Source organism: Grus americana, chromosome 13 (assembly GCF_028858705.1).
Source record: "Grus americana isolate bGruAme1 chromosome 13, bGruAme1.mat, whole genome shotgun sequence".
In the NCBI taxonomy this organism is placed as follows: Eukaryota; Metazoa; Chordata; class Aves; order Gruiformes; family Gruidae; genus Grus; species Grus americana.
In genome coordinates, this window is record NC_072864.1 from 7378795 (window position 1) to 7396552 (window position 17758).

Consider the following 17758-nt stretch of genomic DNA (forward strand, 5'->3'; position numbering starts at 1 on the left):
ATCTATTTTGGGGGTGAGGAATGCCCCAAAATGCTGAATGTAGAAGTTAAGGCCACTAGGGCATATCATTATCCAGTTCACACTGTGGAATGGACTGTGTAAATTACCTTCCTAGACTGAGGAATCAAAAGGCTGCAGAAACCCGGCTGTCCAAGCCATCTTCTGCTTTTAGCAAGCTCATTTGTTTGCAGCATTTTGCTAACGTTGCCATTTAAACTGACTGAGAACCAAAACCATTGTGACTTGCCCCTCCCTAAAGGGATATCACCTTTCCTAGTGCACTAACTCTGGAAATGCAGTAGAAGAATGCAATATCCTTGAAATTTCAATTCTCTGCCAGGAAAATCAGATTTCCCTCCTGCATCTAAATGTATTTCTTATTATTAATAACAAGCATGTATGTAGCAACTGTATTTGCATTGCCCTTTACCAAAAGGAACAGCACATCCTCTTTGTCCGGATTAATTTGCAGGCTAAATAGACCAAACATGGCATATTAAATATATCTGTTTTAAAATATATTTAGCTTCCATTACCATAGACAGCTATCAGTTTTATATTCTTGATGTTTGTTTGTTTGTTTTCTTAAAAATAGGCCTATAAGACAAGGTAATGCTATTATTCCTATAGGGAACAAAAGCACAAGAAGCTGATTAGCTGAAGTTCACACAAAAACATAATATGGCAGATGAGGGACCTAAACTGACATGTTCTGGCAACCACACTGTAGTCCTGACTGACGTATTTCTCTTGAAATCAGGCAAAAGAAGGCAACAGGGAAAGAAACAACTTGTACTTAAAATTATTTGTCTTGTTGGAAATCCTGCAAACAAAGCTCGTGAATTGTTTGTTCATTTTTAGAACCTCAGGAAACACCTGCCTTCAGAAGAAAAATCCTGTAAACCCACAACTTTCAGACAGAATATATCTGATTGTCAGACTTCTCAGTCATAATGTGGGTAGGAGAATGTAAAGGAGCATGTAGAAAGATCATGTTATCACTAATCACAGAAAGTAGAGGAAGTGTTGCTTAAGGCATGTTTTAGAATATTTTAGATGCTTATTGGTGTTTATTATTCAAGTTCAGTGAATTTTTTCTCCACATCTTAGAAAATGAATTTTGAAGTTAATTTTCCTGAATACTGGCATGTTCTACACAACCACGTAAGGGTTCAAAATTGCAGAACTTGCTACCTATGAAAATAATTGCTGCTGGGAATCACCTTTACTAACTTTTCAGAGGCAAAGCAAAAATTAAAAAGTCAAATAAAAACTTGCCTTTCATTTTGAATTATTGAGCATACATACACTCATTTGCTTAAACCTGTCATACATTGACGTCAGTATCCTAGTGGAAATGCAGTAACATGTTGTCAACAACTGGCTGCGTGAAAGCACAGTTTCAGAAGTCCAATTGTGGTATTGCAGTAAAGAAAACATGTAACATTGCCAACTAATTAACCAAACAATATTTTAGACATACTAACTTATATGTATACAGGAAAGCCAGGCTGTTGTAAACTTACACAGGGGAAAACAAGAAAGATGAGTGTGTGTCTTGCAAAATACCTTTATTAGACTGGTTTTGAAAGGGTCCCTTTGGATGTTGATAGAAGAAAAATAAACTAATCTAATGTAGAGATCCTAAGCCTAATATCTTAACCTTGATTTTTTCTTTAGCACCCAGAACCATAGCACCAGATCATCTAGACATAGAAGAGTCCTTCAAAATTTGAATGTCACGACATATAATTTTTTCCACAAAATGATCATGCTCTATCTTAAAAGCAGAATTCATCTGGCTAGGAATTCTCTGCACAGTTTCACCTTAACTGTATTAATAATAATTCTATATTGTTATCTTAGGTCATCTTTTGACTGAAGTAGCTCTTCTTCTGTGAGGAAATTCATCCTTCATATGTTTTATGGGCATCAATTCTATAAGCAATTCCTTTTCTCCATTTTTCTGCCAGCCTTTTCTGCTGTCCTACCAGCAGATAGATTATGCCTTCCACCAGCCACTCTTTTCTTTACAGTTGTTTGCACTTAGAAAATTAGCTCAATAATTTATTACAATGCAGCTGGCTATGCAGCCAACTAGGGAGGTTTCTGTGCTCTGTGTAAGCTGACGCTTCCAGAGGCAGATCTGCAGAGTTGTTTGCAAACTTCTGATTACAACTGGCTATCATCCAACTAGCTTTGAGTGTGGGCAAAGCAAGTATGTGTGCGCCTGTGACATACCAGGGAGACACCTCTTTTGGGTTTTCTATTATTGCCCTAGTTACAGCACATTCTTGCAAATCAGCTGAGTGTCAAAAAACTATGCTGAGGTCTTGATAGACCATTTATCAATCGCAATAGGAAATACCCCAAGTAACTGAATCCATAGGAAATAACTGCCCCAAATCCTGTTGAAGCTGATAGACAACCTTTGACTTCACTGGCCTTTGGAAATAGGCCTGAATAGTCTTCAGCAGTTGAAACAGAGCCAGATCCGACCACATAAGCGTACTGCATGTTTTCATATTTCCCACCATTCTCTTTTCCCTTCAAGTCAAAAAAGAGACCAAAACAGAGTCTGCTGGTTTTTGTGTGGGTGCTCCCAGGCCTCTAGTAAGTGCAAATCAAATAGATAAGGCTGCATTTCTGATGATACAAAATTCGCTGAAATGTAGTCAACACTGACTTTTTTTCCTTCTGATGTGGATTTCTTAAAACTAAGATATAACCAGTAGTCCTTGTTTTCTTTCTATGGATTATGCTTTATCCTGAATTCATACAAAGCATTTCCTTTGGCTTCCAACTGTGAAGGTCTGTTAAGTCATTAATTGCCATGGGGCACTTAAAATCTGTTTCTGCTTCCATTCACTACTGTTTCGGTTGTGTTTTAGTTTAGAATTGCTTTCAAATGTGTATCATAAACATACATTATTTTAGAAAGTGTTATTTTAAAAGCCTAAATCAGTTTTAAAGGAAGTTTCTTTGCCCCAAATGAGCGTATATTTTGATGGCACCTAGTCATACTACATAGGAGAATAATGCAGTTCTAGATTACTTCATTAAATAAAAATGAAATAGAAGTCAGTGAAATTCCCTAATCTAATAAATACCAGATATTCTGGATTTCTTGAGCCAGTCTTGCAAAGTCCCTAACTAGTGACTAATTAGAAGAAAAATGTTGGCAAATTATGCAGAATGAGAACAACAGAAAGAAGATAGATTTGGGAAAGAAATAATATTGAATGAACCTTAAAAGATAGAACATCGCCTTGCTGAACTTCTTACATGTAGCTTCTATTATGCACTGCAGTTTTAAAGTCATCACATATTTATGTCCCAATAAAAAGAGCCACGGGATGGTGGGTTAAATGAAACTAATGGTAGGAGTTTCAGTTGTTTAATGCTAACAGTCTTGTTGCTGAATAAGAAGCATTCCATTCTATGTTTAAAAATTAACCTTGCATATGGTTTAATCCAGGTTTGTAAATAGATTGGCTATATATCAGTTCCCAGTCAGTATCATGACATCGAGCTTTGTGCAGTTTCAGCTGCATCTAGGAAGAAAAGCAGAGACACCTTGTTGTACAGGCTTTGTGTAAATAGTAAGCCAGGTATAGGAAAAAACCTGCTCCTGCTGAAGAAAAGTCAAGTGTGTGAGTTGCAAATTCAGTGTAGTCAGAAGAGACCCAGACTTATTTAAATTTACTTTGGTTAGAGAAACCACACAGTAGCCAATTTGACTTGTTAGATATGGACAAAATTTAAGTAAAATATTAAGGAGAAATAAGTAATAGTCTTCACCACCTACATATAAAAATTAAACTAGAAGTATTGCCACATATTTTGCTCTGCACAAACAGTAACTGATATTTTGTCTTGACTTCTGTATCATAAATAAAAATATGAAGATAGAAATTATTGGATATATAATTTATTCCATTTAGTACTATCTGAATTAGTCTATGTAAAACAAGAAATTGAGACAAATCATCTTCTGTGCTGATTTATGCAAAATAATGCAGCAAGTTCTGAATGTATAGAAAATACACATTTCTTCCACTATTGTATCTAGCATACAAAAACCAGGAAAATAGCGAGCATAGGGACCAGTAAAGCAAGAGCAATAGAAGCAAGGATGGAATCCACCCAATATACTCTAGCCACTAAGCAGTTTCAACATATTCTGTATCTGCTTTCACTAGTCACAAATTATTTGTAGACGTTACCAAACTTAAGTGTGTAGGTACTTTTTCACTTAGAGTGTAGGTTAGCTTTTAGTTAACCTTATGATGTTTCGATTTTGGATTATATGCTTAAAGTATATTTTATCATAGGACTGAACATGAGCCAATTTTATCTTGGCATTTACTGGAATGCCGTATTTTTTTGGAAAATTGAGGTTTCCTGAAATGTGGTTTATTTTGCAAATTCAAAGAAGTGTAGAAAGCCACATTCTTGATCTTCTTTTTAAGAGTCAGATCTTATCAAAGTTGTGTTTTTCTACCATAAATTCCCACATGTATAGAAAAATACTTTATTTCATTAAAATATTTCTTCTAAGCATGTTTTAAATATATTTTAATATGGACATTTACATTCGTGTACATTCATTTTGTATTTCTAATAGATCTTGTCAGACAGAAGAAGTCTATAAATATCATGTATTATACAAGCTGTATTTAGCTTCTGAATAGCTCTGACTCAGCACAGACTGTATAAAGCCTGTTGAAAATGGGTTGGTTCTGTTTGGTTGACTGAGATGATAGAATATGCCAAAAAAAGCACAAACTTTACCAGCACTACTAAATAGTTTTCTGTTTGTATTTGTCTCAGAAGTAACTAAACACTCGTCAGTTTTGCATTAAGAATTATTTGAGTTGATATCTGCTGCTTCAAGTAGGAAAACTTCCATGTTCATCTTTTGGTGTACAATTGGATTTCTGATGTGTTTTTTTTAATATCACTTTACGTGTAATAAGGTATATATATATGATTCAGGAAAAAAAGTGCCTCCACAGATATTTAAATTGAAAAGACTCCAAACCTTGTGTGAATATAGGAAAAAAAAATGTGACGGTGTTCTTAACTTAGATGGTGTCCGACATGCTCACCAACTCTTACTATCACACTATTTTTCTTCAGTTCCACAAATATAGGTGAAATGTGTCCTTTTCTGGAAATGGAGTGGGTGAGCCCTCTTTTTATCAGGCTGAGTTTCCACATTTGTAAGATGCAAAGAAAGAATATCTAATGGCCACCTCTTGGTCTGTGGCCACAGGGAGGATAGTATTTGATGTGCTTGATGTTATTTAATTTTCTCCCTACCACAGAGTGGGATCAATTGTGTTTTATCAATCATCCTGAAATAGCTATTTGCAAAATTGTAACACCTCGGCCAGAGCAAAGAATAATGCTAACTCTCACTTCTTGATTCCCTGCTTTCTCCAGACTAAAAGTAATTTGTTGGTCTCCATCATGCACACCCTTTGATATATTAGGGAAAGGTGGTAACATATCCTTCTCTGCCATTTAGAGAAGTTGTAGAAGTCCAAAGTAAGTTCCTCAGCTCCCTGCATTGTAAATGAGCAGGTAGAGTGACAGCACAAGGTAGAAATGGAATGTAAGATAGGCAGCACTGTTGGCCTTCACAACATTTTCCCAAAGCTTTCTAAATGCAAGATGTTCAAAAGACTGATTCATGTGCTGGAGATTATCTGTCATCCTTAGGTAGATCATTACTAGCCTGTAACAGTTTTATGTGCTCAGCCAGACTCTTGATAGCTTCTCATGCCTTGAGTTGTCAGTAAAGCTGCTGCATAATATTCCTATCAGTCTGTTCTGTGGTTCTGAATCCCACGTCTTTGTACTGCCTCAGTTCAGTTCTTTTCAGACAAAAACAGAACAGAGAATTGTTTAGAGAGTTTCTACTAAGGGCAAGCTGCAGATTTCACACCCACCGCTGGAGTCTTAAGGCAGCTGCAATTCTGTAGGGAAAAGGTTATTTAAACAGAGCAGTTAAAGACAATCAATCCTAGTGACTTAGCGACTGCATGACACAAGTTTGCTTTGAGATGTTCATCCCAGAGCTAGGGCCAATTGAGATCTGTACTATTGTTCTTCCTTACTGTAAGCTGATGAATTTCTGACAAAATTATAGGATGCGTTGCTTACAATAGCAGAGGAGTCGATGCAAAGATCTAGGAGGTCTGTTCCAGTCCTTTGTTTCTACAGAAAAGCAGACTGTCGAGTTCAGAAATTGACTCGATTTCTATGAAAGGAATGCTGAAAGACTGCGAAGCTGCAGTGTTCTGTGGGGAGGCTTGGTGACATACGTAGTTAGTGCCACACCGAAGATATTGAGAAGTCATCTCTGATTATCTGTGTGAGTGTCCTGGGAGTGGCTTGTGCTGAAATCTGTTTAACAGTGGAAAAAAATCTTTTGGAAATAACCACTTAGCAATTATTTATAAAATACAAATATTGCAGCTGTTGTTTTCAGTGTTTAGATTCTACAGATCATGTGTTATTTGTGAAGAAGTTTCATCACTTTTTGTCTCAAAATATTAAAAAACAGAATTGTGTTCTGTACACAAGCAAAAAACATGCGCCTGATCTCAGGAAAGAGGGTTGTATACTACAGTTAGGCAGTTATGTATGTTACATCTTCACCCCTCTTAAGACAATTGCAGAAAATGGTATTGGAAATGAAAGACATTTTAAGATTAGGCAAAATTCAAAGCATGCTGTTTTCATAGTTGACATACTATTTAATAAAAGAATGGGGAAAATATTTCCTGTAGATTTTGAGGATTTGTGACAACCTCTGGGATAGCATGCCTAAATTTATGGCCTTTAGAGTGAAAAAAAAGGCAGTTATTTTTAAGCAGTTAAAGTGATTATGGTAGTTAAAAATATTAGAAGGGGACAACCACTGCATACTATAGTGACTGAAGCACATGCAATCCTAAATTTGCAGTGTAAAATTACAACATGTGGAAATACTGCAGAATGTTAGCATCAAGAATAAGTGATGTTCAGTAATACACCAATTTTTTTTCCCCCTCTGTCTTGTTTACAAATTGCTAGGACCAACTTATAAAGAACTGTTCTTTTACCTTACAAGTGATCTGTAGTAACTTTTTGTTCCTCAGTTTTCCCCTCTGTAAGAGGTGGGACAATTGATATCTACCTTTCTTTTGAGAAGTACCTGTGAGACACAGGAATGATTGTGGATGAATTTCTTTGAAATCATTTGACAAATGAGTCTTTGTGAACAGTTAACAGCTCAGATTGCTTTGGCTTGGCACATATGGCAGCTGGGATGTTTCTGTTCCCTGATGAGCTTGACTCCTCGAAGCAGGACTGGCATGAATGCTCCGTTATTACTAACTCAAGATACATTCAATACAAATCTCTTCGTAATATTAATTCAGAAGTGAGGCTTTGGGCAAACATGACTTTCTGTAGATTTATTTTAAATGATTGCAAACTAATGACAATTGAAGTCATAGTATACACCTTTCAGAACTGCAGAGACTTTTTTGCTGTATTCCCCAAGCACTAATCAGAGTTCATGCAAATATACAATGAAGAAATAGACACAAGTTATCCTAGCACATTTTTGCATTTTAACACGCATATTGCAAATACAAAACCCAAAGATTTTAAACTTTAAATAATGCATTGCCATCCAGCTTAAGTGTTTTTTATTCCTTAGAAGCCATTTCCTTTAGCTTAAAACCAAGGGAATTTGTCTTTTCTCACTGCCAAAGCCACAGTACAGGACAACCATCAGAAAGTAATTAACACTGTCTATCTTTTCTGATTAAATTAAACAGATGTAAGGTATATGTCTAGAGGTTGAACTTACTAAATGAACCTCATCTAAAACAATAGAGTTAGTATCTTTCACCACAGTAATTTATTAATGAAGAATTTTTCCTTATTCAATTTTATCTTAATGCTAGAGCAAACAGTTATCCTGTTGTCGTGATCATTATCTCTTATCCATTCATAATTTTTAAATAACAAGAAAGATGAATGATCATAAACCTGAAATTTAAAAAGAACGACAGTTCAAATAGATATCAGTGAAAAGTCTTTGCACATCATCTATAAGTGCAAGAACGCACATAGACACCCATAAGCACTGCATACTTCCGCATGTTATATCTGTTGAGAGTACCACCTCTGAACTGGATTACAAAATCTCACTAATTAGTAATGTTTGCATGCATGGTAATGTGGCAACAATCTGTGCAACATTGTTAACTGTCTCCACAGGACAGAAGACAAAATGCTTTAACATGGGCTGAGTCTCTGCTGTATCTCCAGTTAATCAGCATGCACGTCAGTATAACCTAACTGCCTGTCTAAATATCAGTCACTGACATTGTCTTGCAGATAAAGCACCTGAACAGTCAGTAAGGATTCCTCAGTTCCACTCAAACAATTAAACACACTTTTTGTCATATACTGTGTTGGAAAGAAGAACATAATCATGGAAACCGGAAGTATTTATATACCTCACTGAATCGTATACTGTTTGAATAGATGGGAAACTTAACAGCACTAAAGACTGCAATGTCTTTATTGTCATATGTTTTAGGCGTAATTTAACATTTCAGCACAGACATCCATTAAGTTATTATGTCATGGTAGCTACTATGAGCTATAGTTCATTTCAGCTTTTGAGTATGCCAGGCCTTCTTCTGTATGTTATAAATGGTGTAAAGTATTTTCCAGAAATACTTTGCTTCAAGGTTGTAGTTTTTGCTAAGTGACATGAGTTGGCAGTTAGTTGCAAGGGGGTTGCCAGAGAAGATAAAGAAGGAAATCATATCAATAAACTACTTTCACTTTTCCTATCAGGACACTGATAATGACCTTATTGTTACAATTGTGCTGTGTGTCCTACGCAGGAGCATGGATCTGTGTTGCACAGAAGTAGAAAACCACTTGTGCAGAATGTTTAGACTTGCCACAGTAACCCCAGCAATGTTCCTCACTAGCAGCAGCTATTTCCCAGTCTTAATGTAACAGTGTGCTGGGTGTGTCGGAGAAAGCTTGTGGCCAAAGACCTGGCTGCACTCCAGCAGTTCCTGTCTCCAGCAGCATTCTAAGCACATTTCCTTGCCAACAAATTTCTTATGCCATTACATGAAGAAGGAGGGAGGAGAAGGCTGTGCTGCAGGCCATTAGAAGCAGGTGTGGCCCTAGAGTCTAACAGCCATAATTTAGAGCATCTTACAGTTTCTTCTAAACAATTCTGGGAACCCCTTGAGGACCCCACCTGTTCTAAGGGAAAACAATAGTGGCTTACAGTAGTTTTGCCCCTTTATCTTCCGCTTAGGTGTGCCAAATGGAGTTAGTGCATCTGAGTGTCTGGCTCTGTTCTTAGGCATTTATGAGACATGGTATATTTTGGACACATCCGACTAAGCTATCTCCAAGGAAATTTTTAAAATTACAGCAGGAAAACAGGTAGAGAACTTGTTTATCTAATTTGTTCCCTGATGAATCTGAGAGGAAAGATTATGCTTAAAAGCTTTAATAAATGGAGATAATTTGAAAATCTGATTCCTTTATGACTGAATAATCTTTCAGAGTTCAGTTGTGTTTATACAATCAAACCCACAGAAAGAGGCCAGAAGAAGCCATCACAAGAAGTTAGAATTTTTCAAAGTTTTTGTCAATGTTACGTATTCTGTTCACTTTACTTTAAAAGTTGATGAACTCCAAATTCTTTGTTAAGCATGCTTTTTTTTTGTATTCCATGTTAGCATGATCCACTTGGCTGTGGTAAATGGTAATCCTTGTTCTTAATCTTGAGAGACATATATTTGGAGTTGAAGGAACAGAATTCCATTATCTGTACCTTGGTGAGACGTGAAATATAATCCAAATCCTCTTATTCAATTAACCTGGCTTACTTTAAAACAATAAAACCTTTTGTCTTCAGCGAGTTGTTCTGTGGAAAAAAATAGTAACTTAATGTAAGGCTGATATTTATCTGGAAGATGTTAAGTGACTATCCTAATATTCAGGGCAACAAACTGTAGATGAAGAGGCTTCACAAAAGGCATACAGTGCAGTTTATATGTCTTTTAGATAATGCTATCATAATGCTCCTTGAGGACTAAGAAATGTAGCTCCTCTGGATTGCTCACAATGACTTGGAATACAATAGGGAGACAACACATTTAAATTCTCTCAGTCTCCTTGCCACAGCATTAATAAATAATTCTCTGAGCAGAATTCACATTATACTTACTTTGCTATATTACAGTTTCATACTTAGATTTTATCTCAGACACAGATCAACACCTTTTCTGAGTCCTCTCAGCTGTCTAAATGCAAGTATTTTGGATCTCCCTTTTCTTGATCTGCCCTCAGATAACAAGTATTCTGATGTCAACATGAGCTGCTGGTACCTTTCTACAACTGTATTGAACTCTCTGTCCTTGCTGATCATTATAAGACACTGTGTGCACATTCTATGGGTTTTATGACTTCTAGGATCTATGTTTGGATTGGACTTTACCTTTATTTTACCAATTAATCATTTTCAGATTCTGTCAAAGAGCTTATAACATGAGGCAGTTACTGGCAGCTGACAAATACCAACCCTTCCTTGCATCTGAATTTCCAGAAATCATCATTCCACTTGGAGCTCAGTAAGCAGCACAGGGTACATTTCCCTTTCTTTAACTAGCTGCAAGTGAAGGCCTGAAAAGAGGTCTTGATTCTGCTAAAAGCATGATTTATTTGCAAAGGGAGTGGCAAAGGGACCAAAGGGAATCATAATGGCTATTTGTGGCAGAAATAACTTTAGCAATAGAAGGAGGGTGAAAGGATCAATTCTAAATGGCAGAGGCTGTACTGTAGAGAGTGGAGAGCAGAAGGGATGTGCGCGAGTGGCCTGTGGGAGTCAGAACAGAAGCTCATTTTAAGAATTCCAAATATATATTTCACGGAGAGGAGTATTAAACTCTAATGCTTTTCTTTTATGTCCAAATGAACATTTTTACTAAAAGACATATTGCTAGAATTCAAGTACTTTGTAGAAGCAGGAAAATTGTGGGATGATGGTGTCTTAGAGTCCCAGGGACACTGAGAACTACAGTTTTTATTCGAGAGCAAGCCTAGTTTTTTAGCTGAAGTCATAGAATCATCGAATCATAGAATGGTTTGGGTTGGAAGGGACCTCAAAGATCATCTAGTTCCACTGCCCCTCCTACGGGCAGGGACATCCTCCACTAGACCACATTGCCCAAAGCCTCATCCAGCCTGGCCTTGAACACTTCCAGGGATGGGGCACTGGAAAAAGTCCTTTGCTTCAAATTTTTCTTGGAGCCCTCAATAGTTGCACATGTTCCCCCCAGGAGTAATACATCACAAGGGAGACTGGCCAAACAGCCTTACAGCTTATATGCACTAATTTTGCAAGACACTTAATTCTAGGCTATGCTTTGCTGTCACACTGGAAAATGGTAATTAAACATTGGTTTTAAGACCTTTAAGAAATCAGTTCTTATACATTATGTTTACATCTAGTTTACAGGTCGGTTTGAAGCTGGTGGGCCAAATCCATATGTTGCTTTTCCACCACAAGTGTCCGTGGAGATCCCTGAATCTTGTAGTTAAGAAACTTGTAGCTTAGTTTAGTGCTCGTTTAAATGACTCACACTCATGCAACTAACACTAAATTAAGCCCAAGTTTGGAGGCAAAGCAATTATTGAGGTACCACCCCTGGGACTCAGTAGGTTCTGGATTATTTCAAGACGTAGGTTAGAAGGAGGCAAATGCAGTTCACCACTGACAATGTAAGATGGCTCTTGGGAACATACACTAAACGGGAACATATCCAGATGTTGGACTCCCAGATGTGTGAGTCATTGTGGAATAATCATCCAATCAATCAATTTGTGTAAAAGCAGGAATGAAAAGGCAAGCAATATATAAATGTGAGTTGGAAATTGAAATTCAGTGGGCTGTAAGGCACAAAGATGGTCCTGTCAGTGTACAGGACACTGGCTGTATCATGTCTGGGAGGCTGTATGTGAGAAAGTCAATATTATTAGACAGCGAAAGGAAGGCAAAATTTATCTTCTCATTTGTGTGTTGATGTGTAACAACAGTAAACAGCAATGAGATGTGCAACACATGAATGACCTTCTGTCCAACTTGCTGAAAATCAGATCCTTTCTTTGTTTACAAACTGTGCCACAGAATCACCATAGATTAATGACATTTAGAAATCATCACTTCCACTCTGTATTTTTATAATTGATTTTTTCTAATTTGTATTTTCTTAACCCGTTGCAGTCACATTTAAAATGATATAAATACAAATCCTTGCGGTTTAAAGGATCTATAAACAAAAAGGAATGAGGGAAAAACACTATGGTACTTTCCTTGACCTAACATTTACACAGAAAGTTTTTAATTTTGACATGACTAGACAGATACCAAATGCCAAATGGTTTTAACTAACATCAGTACACAATTAGCAGTCTTTGTAATTAATCAGGGCAGAAAATTGGAGACAAGGGCCTAACACAGGCTTCTCTCAGTCTTAATGTCCACTCTGCAAAAGTATAAACTTTTTCCCTACTCTTTGGGCAATTTTCAAAATGGCTCCTGCACAATTCAAAGATGACAATTACTATTGTTGCCGTTCATTCAAAGATCTGTCAGTCTTTGAAACCCTGTCATTATTTATGTTCAAAGGCAGGAAATACTAATGAGGTTTGATTTCACCAGTCTCCATGAGACTACTTGCATATAATTCTTCTCACAAGATAAATTCACAATATGTGTTTATTTTGTGAAATATAAGCTTAGATGTAAAACATGAGAAAACAGTAGCTGAGAGATGATATCTTTAAATGATCCTAATTTTGTGGTAAAGGTACTCCAATAAAATCCTCGGCCCATCTGTATCACCACAGCCTATTTATGGATTTATGTGATTTTAGGTCTAGAACATGGCATTTCAAGCCTGTGGAATAGAAACATACATTCTGTTTAAGAAACACTTTGGAGTCCTGGTATGATTGTATTGTTTAAGTATTTTATATTTTTTCTGGTACAAAGTATTAAACAAAAGCTACATTTAATTTTCTTACTGTCATGGAATTAATTAAAAGACACTGGAGTTCAGTCAGCAAAACCTAAGATGTTTACTACTTGAAAATTTAATTGGAATTTTAAAAAAAGTTTTTGCACTGAATTACTATATTCACAGCTGAACTATTTTGCTGTGCAGTTTTTTGTGTGAGAGAATTGTAGAAGGTTTTTGGAGTTCAAATTTTTTACTGTTTTTCCACTGATATTTCTTATGGTCTTTCAGTATGACTCACTTATCACTCACCAGTGTGATTTAGCCATTTAACATTCTGACTGCTAATGTTTCCTAGTCCAATCAAAAAGGTCAGAGAACAATACGTTGCTAAAAAGTCCAGTGTAATTAGGTTACTTGCAATGTAAATTATAGCTACTCAAGTTTAAATGAAATGTACTTAGATTGTTGTTCGTGTAGTAGTTATTATACATTTCTAAATTTCATCTTTTAAAATGTGGATTTAGTGTGTTTTTAGTTTAATGGTTGAAGAATTTTCCATGTGGCTGGTCCTATTGCACAGATTCGGCTTTAAGCTGGGATCAGAAGAAAAAACATGATCATGTATAAGAATTAATTACAGCTTTAGTGGATAAGCTAACTTTAAAAGATACAGGCAAATCTGTACTCATCAACTAGTGATTTTTTTCAAGCTTCTTTGTTGATTGTCTTTGTTGTGGGAAAGTATGAGAGACATTTCAGGAATGACAACCTGATTGCAAAGATAAGTACCAGAAAAGATTTGATCATGTCATTGATATTGATGGGAAAATATAACTTGGGTTTTCATGGGGATTGACTTGATGGGCAAGCTAAAGTGCATGTGTAAGGATTAGGCTTGTCAGTGGGAAACACTAAGTCTGGTCATTACAGTTAGCTCATTTATGGTACAAAGAGGTAAGTGAACATTTGTAAATCTTTGGTCCTTGCTGAATAAAACTGAATTATTACAGTCAAACTGCCGTCTTAGCTGTAAAATATCAGAGCTATCAGATATGAGCAGTGATAAGTGACTGCAGAATTACACAAATCCATATGTGTCTTGGGCACTGAGAAAGCATCAGCATAGTCTGTCCTAAATCACAAGACTACCATAGAAATTATCATCTTGAATAATATGATTCCTTTTTTCAAAGTTAGTGAGGAAGTTAATGATTTTGGTTTACTCAGCTCAAAAAATACTCAGCTCATTGGAAAAATGCATATGTAAACTGTCTGGTTTTCTGCTTTACATGAAGAACTGAAGAAAATTGTTCTAGCTGGCCACTGCTCTGAGAGGTGAAGCAGAGATTGTATAGCCCATGCTGAAAGATTTCAGTGCTCTCAAACCATCTTTGAAATCTCCCAACTATGGTCATCGCCAAGGGCTAGAGAGGCACTGACTCCAAAAAAGCCAGGCTCAGGAAGGCTTCCCCAGTTACACTACCCACCCCCTTTCCTAAGATTTCCTTCTGTCCATCCAGTCAGTGCTGCCAGTTGATGCCCAGGTTCTGAAATAATCACTCCTAGCTTCTTTCTTCTGGAAGGGAGTCGTATGATAGCTTTATGTTTAGTTGTCATAGGGTCTGCAATAAGGGAATCTTCATCTCCCAGGTCTCAGGGCCCCAAAGAGCTCTTTATGCCCCTATGCAACTCAAAAGGAGAAGCATGAGGGAAAGAAGCTGAACTTTCAGCCATCTCTTAGCATTCAGATTTATAAGTCATGTCACACCAAGGTGCAGCCCCGTTTTGTTTACACCATAATCTCAATGCAATTATTTCTGCTTAATCAATTGCAGAGTCATATTTCTGTGTTTCACATGCTATGTTATTACTGATCTTATTGTAGCTCAGAAACGTGTAATTATTTATGCTATTACTATGGCCCCAATGGGAAGGGTATTCTGCACTGCTTAGTGTGTGTGTCATAAAAGCTGTAGTCCCCAGTGAATGCTCCATTTATTATCAGTAATTATTCAGTAATGACAGAACAATAGTGGTGGCTTAATGCTCAAAACACAGACATATTTTTAATCTTTTCAAATATAATAAAACTTCAGGATATAAACAGAGTTCCTCAGTTCCATGCAAAGTTAGTTCTTCAAAACCGATGGGAACTTCCAGAGCCCATGGGTGTGCAGAAGTTTTGAAAACAAAGCTTGAGAAAAGGAACTTCAGTTTTCTACTTGGGCCTGGTTCCTTCTTCAGCCAGAATTCTAATTCAAGTCTGATTTGTGAGAGATGTGTTTGAATTATTTCCCTAACAGGAACGAGGAAGTCAACACAATATTAGTAGTTTGTGTTGCACAAGTAACTCATTTCTAAACTGTGTACGAAACCAGGGTCTTGGTTAAGCAGGCTGTTTAGTATAGGTGTGCTTAACTTTAATCACAGGAGAGTTCCTGTTCACTGGTCAACTGCAATGGGTCACAAACTAGTCCAGAAGATCTTACAGCCTCTGTGCTCCTCCAAGTACATTTGTACTCAGGATTATGAAGAATAATGTCTAAAGATCAAAGTAAAAGGGTAATTTTCAACCTTGTAGTGCCCTACGGTGGAGTCAATTATATGAATAATTCGATATATCACAGGCATGCATTGTAAAACCCAGGAGAGGAAGTAACTTTGTGATAACAGCCTTGCGTCAACGTGTCTCTGCCCAAAGTGCACTGGGACTGAGAGCTTTTGCTTCGTTATTTTAAATCAGTGTTCTTTTTGAAGTTTTCAAACAGTTTTATCCTACAGATTGCAGTAACAATGGTACCTGTGTTGCACTACATCACAGCAGCACTTTGAAGAGGTAAGCAAACATTTGAGGAGTTCTGTTCTAAGAAGCCATCAGAAGGAGACTTAATTTGGCAGTCAGCATCCACCCCATCTTCTCCAAGGTTTCCTTGTGCTCCTTTTCCTTCCCTGAAAACCAAGCAGATCAATGGTTTCTGATCATGTTCCTGGAGATCCTTTCAGATTCACAAGTAACGTAGAAAAGGCAGGAGGGAATCTCTGCTAACCCCGTAATTGTGAAAGGAGATAATAACCTTTATCTTAAAAGGCCTATTCTACCTGTGTAGGATAAATAAAGACATCATATTAAATTTACTTCAGCTCCTCCTCTACACTCCTTTATTTTCATTTTAATCATTACTGATATGTATATTAGGAATGTTGCACCAAAATAATCTAGTGTTATGGCAAAAAGAAAAAAAAATGCAAAATCATGATGTTATTCCTTTCTCTGCCTTATCCTGACTTTTGAGATCTTGGCACACTATTGACAGGCAGAAAGAATATGTAGTTAGATGTACCTTCTCTCCAAGAACAGGCGAATGAGCATTCTCTTCACTTAAAGAAAGTGCTGGCCCAGGAAATTCCTTAATAATAATAAAAAACTCTCATAAGCAAGGAAACAATTTTTTTCTCCATAAGGATAAATTAATTTAAAACATGTTGTAGGGTGTGTCTCATGCTCTAATGGGTATGTCAGACACATGACATTATTTAGTATTACACAGCACAAGGCATCATCTTTAAATTAAAGTGTTGGATGGCCCATATTTTTGCTTGACACTTAGCAGATGCCATTTGCTTACATAAATCTTCAGATGAGATTGTTAAGCTACAAGAATAGGCGCAGTACTGAACACAGAATATTAGAGTGCGCTTTGCAAGAAAAGCTGTTCATTATCAGGAGAAAAAGAGCCTGAACTGTATCGATTCTAATGCCAGTTATAGGCATCTCTATCGAGCAGTGCTGTCAAACTGTCATCCTTCTCTTCAAAGGAAGCTGAGGTAGGTGATGACGTTTGCTTGAAGCGCTGGTTTATCTCCCTGGCCAAACTAAAGGAGCAGAAATAAAGGCTTTTCCTTTCATCCTCCCTACCAGCTGGATCTTTATAAAGCTAGCCACAGTCTTTGAGCATAATCTTCTTCCTTGTTCTCTTGGCATGTGCAAGAAAACTCCGCTCGCTCATAATCAGGAACCAAATCTTCCAGTTCAAGTACAGGAAGAATATACAGGATCATATACAGGATAAACCTTTCAAACAGGAACTATGTGAGCATGGAAGGAGCAGAGCGTCAACAGCATACAGCATGCTAGATCTCATGCTGCAGTGGGCTGAAGGGAAAATCAAAGCTCTGGGCAATAGCTGTTCTTAAGGAAGCCAAGGAGATGGCAGTATTTTAGCAGAGGAATTAAATGTTGCTCTTGAAAAACGGAAAGTGACCAATTTGCGATTCTAAACGTCAAGACAATACTAGATCAGTGAAGAAGTGCAGCATAGCTGTGGCTAAAGGAGATGAGTACTAGTGTTCACAGTGCTGAAAAGATTGGTCAAAAGTCTTTTAAGTTTGGCTTTTGTGAGACCAGCCCATTGGCCTCAGCTGGGTAGCAGGAGTGATGCTGGAACAAAAATTAATTGCTGTTTCTTTTTGAAAATGTTTCTCCTAGAGTCATCCCCAAAACAATAAAGGTTTATTCATTAATCAACTTTCATTAATAAGACTGATTTCCTCTTTTTTTTTGTTTCTTGTTTCCCTTTCTTCTTCTACCTCTTTTTGCCTTTGCATGTATTGCCTCAGACATTTGCATGTTCACTAATCTTTTCAATATTCATAAAGCAAAAGTCATACATAACCTATGGGAAAGGACATAT